Source organism: Chelonia mydas, chromosome 12 (genome assembly GCF_015237465.2).
Source record: "Chelonia mydas isolate rCheMyd1 chromosome 12, rCheMyd1.pri.v2, whole genome shotgun sequence".
NCBI classification, from domain to species: Eukaryota; Metazoa; Chordata; order Testudines; family Cheloniidae; genus Chelonia; species Chelonia mydas.
The window spans coordinates 18,908,783-18,924,132 of NC_051252.2; the positions used below are offsets into that span (position 1 = coordinate 18,908,783).

A 15,350-nucleotide genomic window follows, 5' to 3' on the forward strand; every position below is an offset into this window, starting at 1 on the left:
TTCAAAGCAAAAATAAATTCAGTTTTCTGGTGTGAAACAACTTTTCACTTTGAAATGTAAGTTAGTTATAATTATTTATTATTAATTATTATTATTAATAAATAATTAATAATAATGCAGGTCAGAATCAAAACAAAATGTTTTGTTTAACCTAAACCAGAATATTTTTGGGGGGGATTTTCAGGTTGTGAAAGCTTTTGACTTTTTTCCTCCTGATTTGAGATGGGAAAACTTTTGAAATACAAGAAAACCATTTCCTGTGCAGGTCTACTTACAAGCTAAATAGAAAAGACAAAGGATGAAGTATTATTCCCATTTTACATATGGGGAACTGAGGTACAGAAAGATCTACTGACCTGCTGGAGGACACAGAGGGTGCATTTATATTGCAAAACCCCTTCACAGCAGAGTGTATCAAAGCCTGGGACAACTGACTCAGGCTTGCAAGGCTAAAAATAGCAGTGCAGATGCTCCAACTTCAGCTGGAGTCTGGGCTTTGAGACCTGGGGAGGGGGTGGGTCTCCGAGCCCAAGCTCCAGCCCAAGCGCAAATGCCTATGCTGCTATTTTGACTCTGTAGCATGAGCCTGAGTTAGTTGACCCCAGCTCTGAGACTCACTGCCATGGTTTGTTTTTTGCACTGTAAACGTACCCATAGCGAGTCTGGCTGAGCTGGTCAAAGAACCCGGATCTTCCGAGATTCAGTCTAGTGCCTTAGATGTAGGACCGTCTTTTCAGAAACAGCATTACTTGGCATCTCTATGCAGTTTCAGGAGAGAGGTCAATAACTGAATGATCATGGAAACTGAATTACTCTTTCACCCCTAGAAGTGGCCTTTCCAGAGCAGGTTTGAGTTGGGCTAATGGGATAGTACAAGAAGAAGTTTCTGCTGATGGTGCTGTATCCTACTGTATGGAGAAACAGAGAACTTGAGTCTTCAGGGCTGCCTATCTGCCACACTTTCACTTAGGAAAAGGCTCATTCTGTTTCCCCACTCCTCTTTATCTCTTTGCTTTTGTTGGCTAGAAGTAGGTAAAAAAAAACTCTACATGGATGTTGTTTCAAAAAATTTGGAGAGTTTTGAATTTTTATTCTAGATTTTTTTTTCTTTTTGTAGAGAGTGATTGTAAAATCAATAGCTTTTTTTTTTTTACCCTAACAAATGGTTGAGTTTGAAAATGAGTTGGGTTCTGGGCTTTCACATTGCAAAATGATTTAAGTGTATTGGATTTCTTTTCATGTTTAAAAAGAAACTTCAAATCCTTCCAACCGATAAACTATAAAAGTTATAGCGCTGCAATAAATTTAAATTGTTCTACCCAACATCAGTCCAGACACTAGATGCTGGTTTCAATAAAATTAGTTTTAGTTTTTTTGAAGCAGAGTATTGCAGCTGGTTTGACAGATGAGAGGCTCCTGTTCTGGTGGACACAATGAGAATGCTGACAGACCTGACTTGAAATAAGAGTCACTGTGGTCTGAATCAATTTCAGTTCTCAAATATGGGGAAGAGGGCAAAAAGTTAATCCTGGCTTCCCTACCTTCAGTGTGTCTGAATGCCTGTAACAGGAGGCTGGGCTTGTCTGAAATGCTCCATCCTGATAGCAGGTGTTGCTCCTATTGCAAAAGGGACATGTGGATTCTGCAGATACATGGGTGGCTTGTTAGCTTAATTGGTATAAGGGAGGTGGGAGTGGCTCTTTGGAGAGAAAGATGAGCTGTCCTGAAATAAGAATTCCAGCAGCAGTCCCTGAGGCTGGGAAGAAGGCTTCAGCTGAACTTTATATTGTTATTAATAAAGCCAAAACCCCAGCAAGAAGCTGAGATTTTTGTCTCTTCACATGAATTCTAATTTAGAGCAGGTTTGGAAAGGCTCCTGCTCACAGTTTTCCTGCTCCTCTCATCTTTTGTTTCTTATTGATTTAAAGTTCCGTGTTCTGCAGCTAACCCCAATATTCCAGCAAAATTGCTGTCTGCCTCTTTCACTAGCTGCCAGGGGACAGCTTGGCAGTTTCAGGTGAGTGCCCTTGAGTAGCTGCTCTCCGCAACATCCAGCGGGCTCAGACTGGTAAGTGTTGGGTGGTTAAACATTGGGCTAGCAGTTCTTGTACCTTATGGGGCTTGTTCCTCATCTGTTGCTGCTCCCTAGGAGAACAGAAGCTGTGAGCGCTGCAGAAGTAGGTTTAGCTCTTTGGAGGGAGTAAATGTCTCCTGACTTAAAAATTTCTCTGTCAGGTAACGGATTGGTAATGGCCCTTAAGGATTCTGAGTGGAGGTACGTCCATTCCTTGGCAAGAATTTTGATGACTGTGATTTGGATGGAATGGTTTGCAAGGGGGGGGGAGGTTTTCAGAGTTTCAAAAGGGAGGGATGATGTAGGAGACTTGCTCTCTTCCTCACTATGAGTTAGCAGATACCATTTATGGAAACAGACTAGCTGGGGGCATTTAGGTATACATTGCTGTTATTCTATGTGATTTCTATTCTGACCAGTATACTTGCTATAGTTCTGGCTTTGCCTGGTAGCTTGTTACTGCCCAGTTCTGACTCAAAAGCACAACACAGATTATGTACATTGTGCATTTCAATTCCTCACTTAAGTATCTATGGCAAAACCACCCATGCTATCTTCTGGAGTTCTTAAAAATGAATTACTGCTGCTTTTCTAGCTAGTAATTAAAATATAAGAGCCCAAGCTATCTGTGGACTGAAAGAGAGGTGGTCATCTTACTTCCTGTTTCAGATTCCTTTCTTTCTGGTTTCTTTATCCCCGCAGAAATGTGGTTTTTCCTCCACGATGCAGTCAGTCCGTTTGCTTAGTGATAACAAACATTGGTACCATGTACAATGTCTGTATGTATAGGTGTTAATATATGAACTCTCTGATGCAATATTTTATTTTTCCAAAGCAATTCTTACCCCTTCATTCTGTGGATTTGATTGATGATGATTTGCATTACAGTAATTCCCTAAAAGATTACATCCTAAATAGATGGGATGGGCAAAGATGAGTTGGAAGAGGCAATGGAGGCATAGTGAAATGACTTGCCCAAGGTCACATAAAAGAATAGCTGCATAGGTGGCAACAGAACCCGCCATCTGTTTCCTGGTCCAGTGCCTATCCATTAGCCCCCACAAGCCCTGTCATGTCTTGACTAGTTTCTGAAGACGATAGCTAGTGATATTTTTATCTGTGACCTGTTCTTCTGAAAAGATAAACATCTTAAACCATTTGCATGGATTTTAGTAAATTCAGTGACTCCTCTGTGCTTCTATGTTTGAACTGAATCCAACGTTGTGTCATCAAAGTGTAAAGGACTTTATCCTTATTGATTTAGACAAATTGCTCTTGGGATGAACTACTTGATGCTTTTATTAATAGTAAATCCAAAAGGGTTACCAATTACATTCATCCTAAAGAATTTTTAGGACAAAGGAACAAATCTTGGAACAGTCCATTCTTTAAGCAATGTATAGTTAATGTTACTCTAACATATGAGGATAACTCATGGAACTGGCACTCCATTTATTTCTATACAAATAGAAGCTTTAAGTCTTTATCTGGATAACTGAGACAAAGAAGTCATTCATACTGTTTCAGTAAGATCCCTATTTCCTCCATCTTCCAGAACGAGTTTATCAAGTTTATGCTTCAGTGACTGTTAAACTTGTTTCTACTGGGAAACAGATGAATAGATTTCAAATTTCTTCTGTGATATGCTCAGTTCTTTGTCATAAAATTACTGTAATATCTCATGCCATCTGTCATATTCCCTTACCACAGCAGGAATCCTCTTCAGCTATAATGTTGCAAAGTTGAATTTAACTCTTTAAAACTGTTAGCATGCGAGTCACTGGGCATCTTGCTATTCAGCCAAAGTGTTCTGTTAAGGAGGGATGAGTACATGGGTACAAGATTTTAAAAAGGGAAGCAACAATATGTCTGACAACAACAATTTAATAACGATCAGTGATCTATTCTTGGTCAGTGCTGTGCTGTTACTATTAGAATGTCTTTGATCACAATCAAAGGATCGTGTCCTTGGGAGCTAAAGCTCCTGTTTCTGCATTGCTCATCTTTTCTCTTCAGGGCTGTTAGCACCTGCAATCACCTTTTGAAAATAATATTCATGTGGTGGATGAAAGTTGAATAATAGAACCAAATGTGTGCAAAATATGCATGTTGCATAGTAATAAATGGTACAAACAGGCTAGTGACTGCTTAAAAGAAGCTGGCATCTTGACAAGTCATTGGGTACCACAGCTGCACTTCAGCAAGCTACATCAGTGCCTTGTATGAGATAAAAAACTGTCAAAATGTTGTACAAGGAGATGCCTCAGAAAATGTCTCAGAATTTCACTCCAACTTTCCTGTGTACTGTGTGGTGTAACTTCATTTGAGTGAGAGATGTAAAACCTAGGGCTTTAAGGAACCCCTGGAACTTTTTGAAGAAGCTTGGGTGTTGACCCTGCTGCCCTGGCCAAATTCCAGCTTGAGTAATTATAGTCATCCTTCCTAAATACCCTCTGCAGAGCTCTTTGCCAAAAGTGTCCACTTCTGTTGTACACAAGTCTGTAATACTGCTGGTACTGATTTAATGGGTGCAATGATCTCTGCAGTTGCATAGACCCAACTCCTGCAGAGCTTAGCCCATGTATATATCTCTATGCACTGTTAGTCCTAATTGAAGTCAGAGGATCTATTAAGAGTGTGTAAAGTGAAGGACATGCATAAGTTGCTGTGTCTGGTTTTTTGTTGTTTGTTTTTGTTTTTTGCAGGACCGAGGTCCAAGTTTGTAATTCTGTAAAGCACCTTGTTGCCTGTGAAACTAACAATAATAACGGCAAAATGTTATTTAAGACTTGCATTTCTGATAAATTTTTAAAAGACTGAGTGAGGTTGAAACAATAAGGCTTCTTAATAGCTGCGGAATACAAAGAATTAAATGTTCTGGGAGATGCTGTCTTTCATTTGACCAAATGGAATTTCACCCTCAAAATCAGAAGATAGTGAAGTGAGTGCAGTTGTACAACAACTGTTGTATCAACAAACATTGTGTTTTAAATTAATTGTATCATTCCTACCTGGTACTGGCCTAACTTTGGTTTCATTTAGGCCTTTATATTTTAACACATTGAGTATCTTTTGCGGGATTTGAAATAACTGTACTCTGAGTGCTTCAAGTCACAGGAGGAGAAATGGAGATCAGTTGCATAAGTAACAGCAGATGAATGCTTAATAAACTTGTAGACTCATAACAGTGGGGAAATAATTCCACAGGCAGTTGTTCTGTTTTCGTTAACTAATGAGATACTCATCAATATTCACTATCTATTCTGCAGGGGCTAATCACAGCATAGCAGGGTTACTGTTTACTACACTAAAAGTAGCCTGTGAGTCACTCATTTGCCATTTGTATCTATCTGCTTTTTAAGTAAACTGCTTGGCTAATACAGATTGTTTTCTTAAAATTTTGTATGCTTGAACACTTTGAACAAAATCATCATCATTTTGCAGGATCAAATTTTACAGGATCAGGGCCTTGTACACAAGAATTTTGAGCTCCGTACACAGAAATTAGTGAGATCAAAGTCTTTACCTTGGAGTCTAGAATAGACTCTAAAGTGCTGGTGACAAAGGTGAACTTTTCATCTTCCTTGCTTCAAACCAAGTTAGAAGTAGAACTTTCTGACTGAAGCAGTCTTTAAAGTTAATTTTTGTGCACCTGGGCTTTTAGCACTTTTAGAAATAGGGCCACTTATTAGTCTACATTTTAAGCTCCCAATTTCTGATAATCTTGGCTATACAATAGTTTTTACTCCTACAAAAATGTCCTTTGGTCTGGATCCAAAGCACTCCATTTTACTACAGCATTCTGAGTCATTAGCGTAGTATTTTAACAAGGATGGATAGATCTGATGAAACATGTTCAAGGGACAGCCATTTTGGTTATCCTGTGGCTTCCAATGATATTGGTATTTAATCAAGTAAAGATTTAATTTCAGCTCACAGGAGTGAGTTAAGAATGCAGAGAGAGTATGAAGAGCTGTTTTAATAATAAATTGGAGGGGAATGTTCACAATTCTTTAATCGTGGTGTTGTTTTTTTTTTTTTCCCACAGGAAATGTTTAAGAGGGCCCAGCAGGCTTCTGCACTCTGTCTCATTACAATTGGCAAAGCATGAATTTATGTATTCAAAGCTGCATGTGGCAAAATATGTGCTAGGGTTTATGAAAATCCTCCATTAGCTTGTTCACATTTTCCATCACCATTAAAATGTCAGCTGGGGTAACTAATACGTGGTAATATACTTGATAAATCTCACCTGCTTTTATTCTTTACCTAGTTCAGTAATAATTCAGTGGCTCAGATTGCTTCATAACTTAAATATAGTTAGTTATGCTGCCTTTAAAAAACCCAAACTACTAGCTGTAATTCCAATTTCAAATCTAATTCAGTTATTTGAGATGACATACCAGAATTTAAGCAGCTCCCTTTCTGAACTGCTGAGATTCATCATCTGAAAACCCTCAAATTAAACCAACTTTAATTTACTGTTGTCCATAGATGGATTTATTTCTTGTTTGTTAACAATTGTGGAATCTTCTCTGAGCTGGCCTATGGGCTTGCATGGGGAAATAAGAGGGTTGTAAGGTTCTCTCTTACAACTGTGTACAGACTACCTGGGGGAGAAAGGTAGAGAACCGCTATCTTAGAGCCACTACTTCGTTGCAACTCAAGTGAGTTGGTGCAGGAATGGTCAAAGACTTTCCTCTAGCTAGCACAGCTGAACCAGCATGGTGGGGGCCCTGTTCCAGGAAAAAGGATTAGTGCCCCTTACTCTCTCCCATGGAACAAGAGGAATCTAGGGAAAAAACAGAGTGTTTCATGTATCTCATGCTGGGTAATTACATGAGGACTCCAATTTCTAAAACTAAATTGGCTGTTTATTAAGAGTCGTAATTACAGAGGTGTTACAACTGCAGCTAGCATTCTAGCCATATATACACAGACTGACTTCCTGCTTGCAACCAGTGCTCCTCCCTCTAAGTTTAGTGTAGCAACATGCACTGTATGTCTACACAAGCACCGTACATCTACATAAAAGCTGGGAGCATGCCTCCCAGTCTGGGAAGACAGAGGAGCTAGTGTGTGCAAAATAGCAGTGTAGATGTTTGTGGTGCAAGCTGAGTATAAAAACACCTGACCCTCTGGGCCTGTGCTCAGGTGTCTAGCCTGTGCTGCAACATCCATGCTTCTATTTTTAATGCAACAGTTTGAGCAGAGCTAGCACCTGTCTGTCTGTGTACCTGCACCGTCACTTTCTCACAGTTCTTTGCAAGATGCCAGTCTAGCGCTATGTACCTGTAGCTATGCAACTCTTCTTATGCCCTGCCTCCCGCAATGAGAGGAGACTGTGATGCATCACAGGTGATGTAGTCTCACCAGAAATTCTGGTCTAGAGAAGAACTGGAAGCATGCACTACCAAATTACAGTTCCCCGAAGGTTCTGTCAGCGTTTCTGAATTCAATCTTTTTGGCAAAAAAAAGTGTCTGGTCCATGGAATTTTCCACACACTTTGGGGGCAGAAAACCCAGCTTCAGAATGGATCTAACTGCTCCAGTGTTACTCAGCATTTTGTAGTGCAGAGGTACCCTGAGCGTCAATTGACTTGAGTGAGAAGGAGGGCACCCAATAACTTGTAAGACCAGGCCCAGGGTTTGTACCCGAATTTGGAGCATATAAAGAAGAAGTTTATAAAGCGTTGGTTGCAGTTTTGAAATATTGGGTCAGATCCTCAGCGGGTATAAACTGGCATAACTTCTTTGACTTACACCTATTGGGTCCATTACCCTTTACGTGGTATTGCCAACCTCAGGAGATTTAAATTTTTTAAAAATAATTCTATATTGTGGGTTTTGGTTTGTGTTTTATTTCTTTGTCTAGCTTGTCTTTCAATGTTTAAATTCCCCCCTGCCCATACCCAGAATGTGTGTGTGTTTGTGTAACAATTAGTGTTGCCTACTCTTCCAAATTTATTGGGTGAGGTGATTCTGGCTCCTGCTGCAGGTGTTCTCACCACCACTACACTTTTCCATCCCCTGTCTAGGAATTATCCTGTCCCCAACCTATCCCCACACCTCACCTCTGTTCCTCCTCGGGCTCTTCACCCCTCTCTCCCAGGCCTGGAGGAGCTGCAGCAGGGTCCCCTTAACCCTTCCAGGGTGGGGAGGGGGGAAGCTCCAGGAGCTCTTCACTCCCCTCTGCCTCCTCTTAGGGCAGATGCTTGGGGGAAGGAGGTTGGGAGGAGGAGCAGATGCACTACCCTGTCTCTGTGTCTCACAGGAGGAGGAGGGAGCAGAGCTATGCTGGGCTCTTTGCTTCCTCATTTCCCCCATACCCCACTGTCCTCTGCTGTGAGAACAGCAAACAGAAGACTAAGACTTTTTCTGGTTTCTAGCTGGAGTTTCTCGTGTCCTCTCAAGATGAGCTTGCGCACTGTTTGAAAGCCTGTCACTTGGGGAAAGAATTGCAAGAGTTGGTCATATTGTTTACACAATAATAAGTGAAGAAACCAGATGGGCAAGGCAAGCCAAATAATGTTCACTAAGTATACAAAGCATGTGGCCTATTTACATATCCACATAGCTAGTCTGGGTGTTGCTAAAACCTAGAACACAGTGGCTGAGACTAGAGGGCTTGAAAACTATTAATTGGCATACAACCCAATTCCTATACACTACCTCTCCAAGTGAAGCACTGGACCATGGCCTGTAAGCTCCTGGGTGCAGGAACTGCTCTTTTTTGTGGCTAAGAGAGCCTCATGCGTTGGGACAAGGCTTAAAAGAGTTGTCAGAGTAACATTATTTATTTAAAATAGTAGAACCCCATTTTCTGACTGACAATATGGTGACAGGAACTTGCATAGATCACTTCTGGCTGTCCAGAAACATCCAAGCCTTATGTCACTATCATATGCAGGATAAGAAACCAAAAGTACTCCAAGTACTGTTTCTTCTCCCAACAGTCTGGCTTCATTTTTCACATGGATCTCTTTAATACATTAGTTTGTTTAATCTCTGATACCGTTAAGAATGCTGTAATTGGGACAGTGCTGGGGCTTTGAAATTCCACTAAGAGAGTCACTTAATTTCCTAGTTGTTGCTTGTTCTATTTTAGCTGAAACTTCTAATTGCTAATAATTTGGAGGGGAAAAAAAGTCTTTAATCTTATGATCTTTTAAAAATTGCAGAAGACAAGTTTCTGCAGGTGGGCATCTTTACTTTCCTTTTCTATCCCAAAGCAATCACCCTTTTTAAACAGGAGAAAGAAACTGAGTATGTTACACCTTCCACTTTTCAAGAACACCTTCCACTACTTGAGCCTTAGTAACAATTTGGATGAAAGAGATTAAAGTGCAAATGTTCATTCTAGTAAGTGAGAAGTGGACTTTCAAAGAGACCCACAATAAAGGGGGTGGTGAAGAGATTTCCATGGGAATGTAAAGAGTGTCATCTTTATATTTTGACAAACATGAGTGATAGCTAATTACAGTGTGATACAGGGCATTTTGCTCTAACAAGCCATATTGTTTACAACATTGAATCGGGATATTTTTGGAATATGTGTCTGTGTACCTGGGCTCTGATGTGCCAGGTGATATGCAGACTTTTGAGAAGGGATGTTACTTGGTCTACAGAGCTTACTTTTGGGGGTGGGGTTGGTGTGTACACACCTATGTAATGTTGCGAGCATATATATATATATATATATATATATATATATATATATATTTTTGACACAACCAGCAGGGAATGCACAAAGACTGTCCAGTGCTGACCCCACTAGCCTTATTCTTTTTGTGGATCATTTACCTATTTTTAAAAATCTGGGTACAGAATTTGGGTACTGTCAGTTGCATTGTACATTATAATTTATCTACCCCATCTCTTCATAAGACAAGGGCAAAAAATTCTGTGTGGTCTCCCTTCATGCACTCAACAGTGCACTCTGTCAGAAACAAATAGGAATATGGAGAGAGGGCTCTACTGGTTCAAGGCGTGGCCATGTCCTTGACCTTCCTATGATTGTATTGTCATTGGTCACATGTTAGGAGGAAGGCTGCATCCTACTCCCCCAGGAACAAAAGTGAGGAGAATTTCAGAACCTGTTGCTACATCTATTTTGTCTGTGCCATCTTGCCATGTGCAGGCAGGAAGTCGGAGGCACTCTTTACTAGGATGCTTCTGCTCCCTACACAGCAGCTTGGCTTGTGCTTCATATGAAACACTTTTGTCCCAAGAATTTAAAATTGGTAATGGAAACATCCTACAATGAAAGTATATGTGCCAAAGTATTAGGTTCTATATGGAACTAATTTAGAAAGGGACAGGTTTTATTTAGTGTCTGGGGAAAAATGACATACACAAATATATTTCTTGAGGTTAACTTCTCTCTTGGAAAGGCTTTCAGATGATTGAGATGAAAGATACAAGTGCTTCTATAGCAGCAGAAGAAAAAGGGATAAAAATATAGTAGTTGCTAGGTATCTTTTAAGGATGAGACTTTGCTTCTTGCATATTGTGCTTGTAGGTTAGTCCTGTGCTTGTTTTCCTCAGAGTTTTGTAAGTTGCTCTTGATATACGAACTCTAGTGTCTGAACATTGTCTGTTTAAAATATCACACTGCCAACAAATAGAAAGCTACAAGTGCTCTAGGGTGCAGAATCTCTTCAGGTGAACACCTGCTGCAAAGACCACATGGGAAGTTGTTAATACTTATGTAAACACTGGTGACATGTTGCCACAGCTATTTAAATAGCTGTGCTGTCTCTGGGAACATAGGGCTGCCACTGTAAGGTATTACCAAGAAGATGCACAATCTGTAGGAAAAAATATTGCTGAAGCTATTACTTAAAACTGCAAATGCACAAAGTATTTACGTCTGCATTTACGCTCTGCCTCCGTGTGAGGGTTATAGTGGATCACAAAATTAAACATGAGCCCAAAAGGCTAATATAGAATCATAGACTTTAAGGTCAGAAGGGACCATTATGATCATCTCGTCTGACTTCCTGCACAATGCAGGCCACGGGTACATTAACAGGGTTCTTGTATGAAAGATGGGAAGTAATTGACCTGCTCTACTTGGCACTGGTGAGGCCTCACCTGGAATATTGTGTCCAATTCTGGGTGCCACACTTTAGGAAAGATGTGGACAAATTGGAGAGAGTCCAGAGGAGAGCAGCAAAAATGGAAGGGGGGGAGAAAAAAAGGGCTATCAAGTGAATAAAAAAATTGTGTGAATAAAAAAAATAATAGAATACCATTTATTTAAATATTTTTGGGTGTTTTCTACATTTTTCAAATATATTTTCTATTACAATACAGAATACAAAGTATACAGTGCTCACTTTATATTTTTGATTATAAATTTGCACCGTAAAATAACAAAAATAGGTGAATTAAAAATACTAACAAAAATACTGTAATGCAATCTCTTTATCCTGAAAGTTGAACTTATAAATGTAGAATTATGTACAAAAACCCCTGTATTCAAAAACAATGTAAAACTTTACAACCTACAAGTCCAATCAGTCCTACTTCTCGTTCAGCCAGTCACTCAGACAAACAAGTTTGTTTACATTTGCAGAAGATAATGCTTTCCGCTTCTTGTTTACAGTGTCACCTGAAAGTGAGAACAGGCATTTGCATGACACTGTTGTAGCTGGCATCACAAGATATTTACGTGCCAGAGGTGCTAAAGAATCATATGTCCCTTGATGTTTCAACCAGCATTCCAGAGGACATGCGTCCATGCTGATGATGGGTTCTGCTCGATAACGATCCAAAGCAGCGCAGACCAACGCATGTTCTTTTTCATCATCTGAGTCAGATGCCACCAGCAGAATGCTGATTTCTTTTTTATTAGTTTGGGTTTTGTAGTTTCCACATCAGAGTGTTCTTTTAAGACTTCTGAAAGCATGCTCCACACCTCATCCCTCTCAGATTTTGGAAGGCACTTCAAATTCTTAAATCTTGGGATGAGTACTGTAGCTATCTTTAGAAATTTCACATTGGTACCTTCTTTGCATTTTGTCAAATTTGCAGTGAAAGTGCTCTTAAAATGAACAACACGTGCTGCGTCATCATCCGAGACTGCTATAACATGAAATATATGTCAGAATGCAGGTAAAACAGAGCAGGAGACGTACAATTCTCGCCCAAAGAGTTCAGTCACAAATTTAATTAATGCATTTTTTTAACAAGTGTCATCAGCATGAAAGCATATCCTTTGGAACAATGACCGAAGCATGAAGAGGCATATGAATCTTGAGCGCCTCTGGCATGTAAATATCTTGTGATGCCAGCTACAGCAGTGCCTTGCAAACACCTGTTCTCACTTTCAGGTGACATTGTAATTAACAAGTGGGCAGCATTCTCTCTCATAAATGTAAACAAACCTGTTTTGTCTTAGTGATTGGCTGAACAAGAAGTAGCACTGAATGGACTTGTAGGCTCTAAAGTTTTTTACATTGTTTGGGTTTTTTTTGAGTGCAGTTATGTAAAATTCATTTGTAAGTTGCACTCTCACAATGGAGATTGCACTACAGTACTTGTATGAGGTGAATTGAAAAATACTGTTTCTTTTGTTTATCATTTTCACAGTGCAAATAGTTGTAATAAAAATAATATAAAGTGAGCACTGTACACTTTGTATTCTGTGTTGCAATTGAAATCGATCTATTGGGAAAATGTAGAAACATCCAAAATATTTAGTACATTTCAATTGGTATTCTATTGTTTAACAGTGTGATTTATCGCGATTAATTTTTTTTGAGTTAATTGTGATTGACAGCCCTAGAAAAAAGGTTTAGAAAACCTGACCTGAGGCATGCTTTTTTAAACCCGCCCCCCCCCCCCCCCCAAACCTGACCATGTTTAGCCTTTAGAAGTTTTCAGATATGTCAAAGCAGGGTTCTCAAACTGGAGGTCAGGACCCCTTAGGGGGTGGTGAGGTTATTACCTGCGGGGTTGCAAGCTGTCAGCCTCCACCCCAAACCCTGCTTTGCCTCCAGCATTTATAATGGTGTTAAATATATAAACAAGTATTTTTAATTTATAAGGGGGGGGGTTTTCACTCAGAGGCTTGCACTCAGAGGGGTCACCAGTACAATAGTTTAGAATAGCCTTTAACACAGTGGTTCTCAAAGAAATCAGTCATCAGTTGTTTTCCAGGTTGAAGGTAGGACAAGTAGTAATGGGGCTTGAATCGAAGCAAGGGAGATTTAGGTTAGATATTGGGGAAACCTTTCTAACTATAAGGGTAGTTAAGCTCTGGAATAGGTTTCAAGGGAGGTTGTGGAATCCCCAACACTGGAGGTTTTTTAAAAACAAGTTGGACAAACACCTGTCGGTGATGATTTAGGTTTACTTGGTCTGCCTCTGTGTACGGGGCTGAACTTGATGACTTCTCTAGGTCCCTTCCAGCCCTGCATTTCTATGATTCTGTGATTATTCAAAAAGTGTTTTGGGGCAATGGAGAAACTTCAAATGTGTCAACCCCACAGACAGGAGGTGGAACTGTGAGGTTATTTTTTGCTGCAATCATTTCAAAGTGTCATTTGCTGAAACAGCAGATAGCAAGTGCAAGTAGGTGATGGTGTTAAAATTTATTAGATCTGCTGAATATTGTTAGCTTCAAATTTACATTGTCGTGGCATACAGCATGACACATGTTAACAAGATGTTGCACAGTCACATTACTGCTAAACTTAAATGCAAGGCTTCTCTTGCAATAGATTCTTAATGTGCCTTAACAGGAGAGTTTAAGTACTGTGATTGTTAGTAGTAAAATGGTTCAAGACAGGAAGGTCCAGTTAAAGATATTTACCTTAAAAAGAATAATAAGTTAAAATAGCTTTGTTGCTATTTGTCATTTGAAGTGTGATAATGCCTGGAGGCCTCTATCAGGATCGGGGCCCCACTGTGCTAGGTGCTCTGCTAGCATAAAGATGGTGTGGTGGGGTGTATTAACCCTTTCAATTCCAGTGAGGAGTTTAAGGGGATCCAGAAAGCCCAATTAGCCCATTCTGTGGCACCTGAAGGGGGAGACAGGTAATTAAGGATTTAGATCCAGCAAGGGAGAATCAGATGAGGTGGTAAGAACTGCAGGGTACTGGTGAGAAGTAGTTAGGAGTCTCCTCTTTCTGGGAAAGGCATTACAGAGAGTCCTGCAGGATGGTGCTTGTACAGGACTATCCCTGGAGGGAGAGCATAACTAGAGAAGGAAACGCCTAAATCAGGCCTGTGGGAAGACTTCAGAGAAGAAGCCGGGGGTGGCGGGGGGGAAGGGGTTTGAGCAGATAACTTAATCTAAAACTTTTTAGAAAGAATCTTCAGGGGCAAATGTAAAGACCTTTAGGAGCAATCCTGACTAAAACCCCTTATCCAGCAAATCTTTTAAATATGGGTGGTGGTGGTGGGGGGAGTGCACGCGCAGTTATTAGTACTACTTGCAAACTTTGCTGGATTGGAGCCTTAATGCAGCAAAGCTTACAATGATTTCCTTGTCAGTCATCTATTATTTTGAAACTTCAGAAGTGTTTTCCTGTTGAAAGGGGAAGTCCCTGCAAATGATAGACTACTTATTTACATCAAGCAGTGTGTTCCACTCCTACAACATGAAAGACGGGGGGGAATCCCCACTTCATTCTCTTTCTGTGACAATGTGCTGATTTCATTGATCCTCAAACAACTGTCCTATTTTGAAGTCCTCTTGTAATAACTTCAGATATTTGGTTCCTGCCATTTCAGGTTGGGAGCTGTAGAAGCTTTGGCTAAGATAACAAATTAGTGCAAGAGGAAGCTTTCTGAAGGATGTGGCTCTGTGTGTGTGTGTGTGTGTGTGTGTGTGTGTAAAACTACTTGAGTCTTCGCTAAGGGGACAGATTAATCTGTTGAATTAATGCCGTCTGTTTCATGCTCTTTCTCCTGTGTGTTTTAGGTATCCAACTAGATTGATACCATGATAAAGAGGAAAGACATAATGGCATTATAAAAGTAATCGGGCATGGGGTGAAGCGGCAAGTTTGGGCAGCTGGGTAGGGGATTGTTGGGGCTTTTGATATCTGGAGAAGTTTGAGAGGCAGTCTTGGATTGGGGGAAATCCTATTAATCATCCAGTTGTACTAAAATTATAAGCAATGAAATATTTAATGTTGACATTTAAATTGTCATCTTTAGGCTTTAGCGTTAATAGCTATTGAAATGAAATGAATGGGGCAACTCCTGACTCTAGGAGAGATTGTTTCAGGAAGTACCATCTGTATTGATTTATACTGTTTGC

At 40.1% G+C, this 15,350-nt stretch overlaps 1 long non-coding RNA gene across 1 annotated transcript in view; it reads left to right on the forward strand.

Annotated features, from left to right (window-relative positions):
- The first annotated feature begins 669 nt into the window (after positions 1-669).
- Positions 670-15,350, forward strand: part of LOC122462559 — a 197,332-nt gene continuing 182,651 nt past the window's right edge. Inside the window, exon 1 of the long non-coding RNA XR_006285187.1 lies at positions 670-2,017. This is a non-coding gene — a long non-coding RNA (uncharacterized LOC122462559). The remainder of the gene's footprint in view (positions 2,018-15,350) is intronic.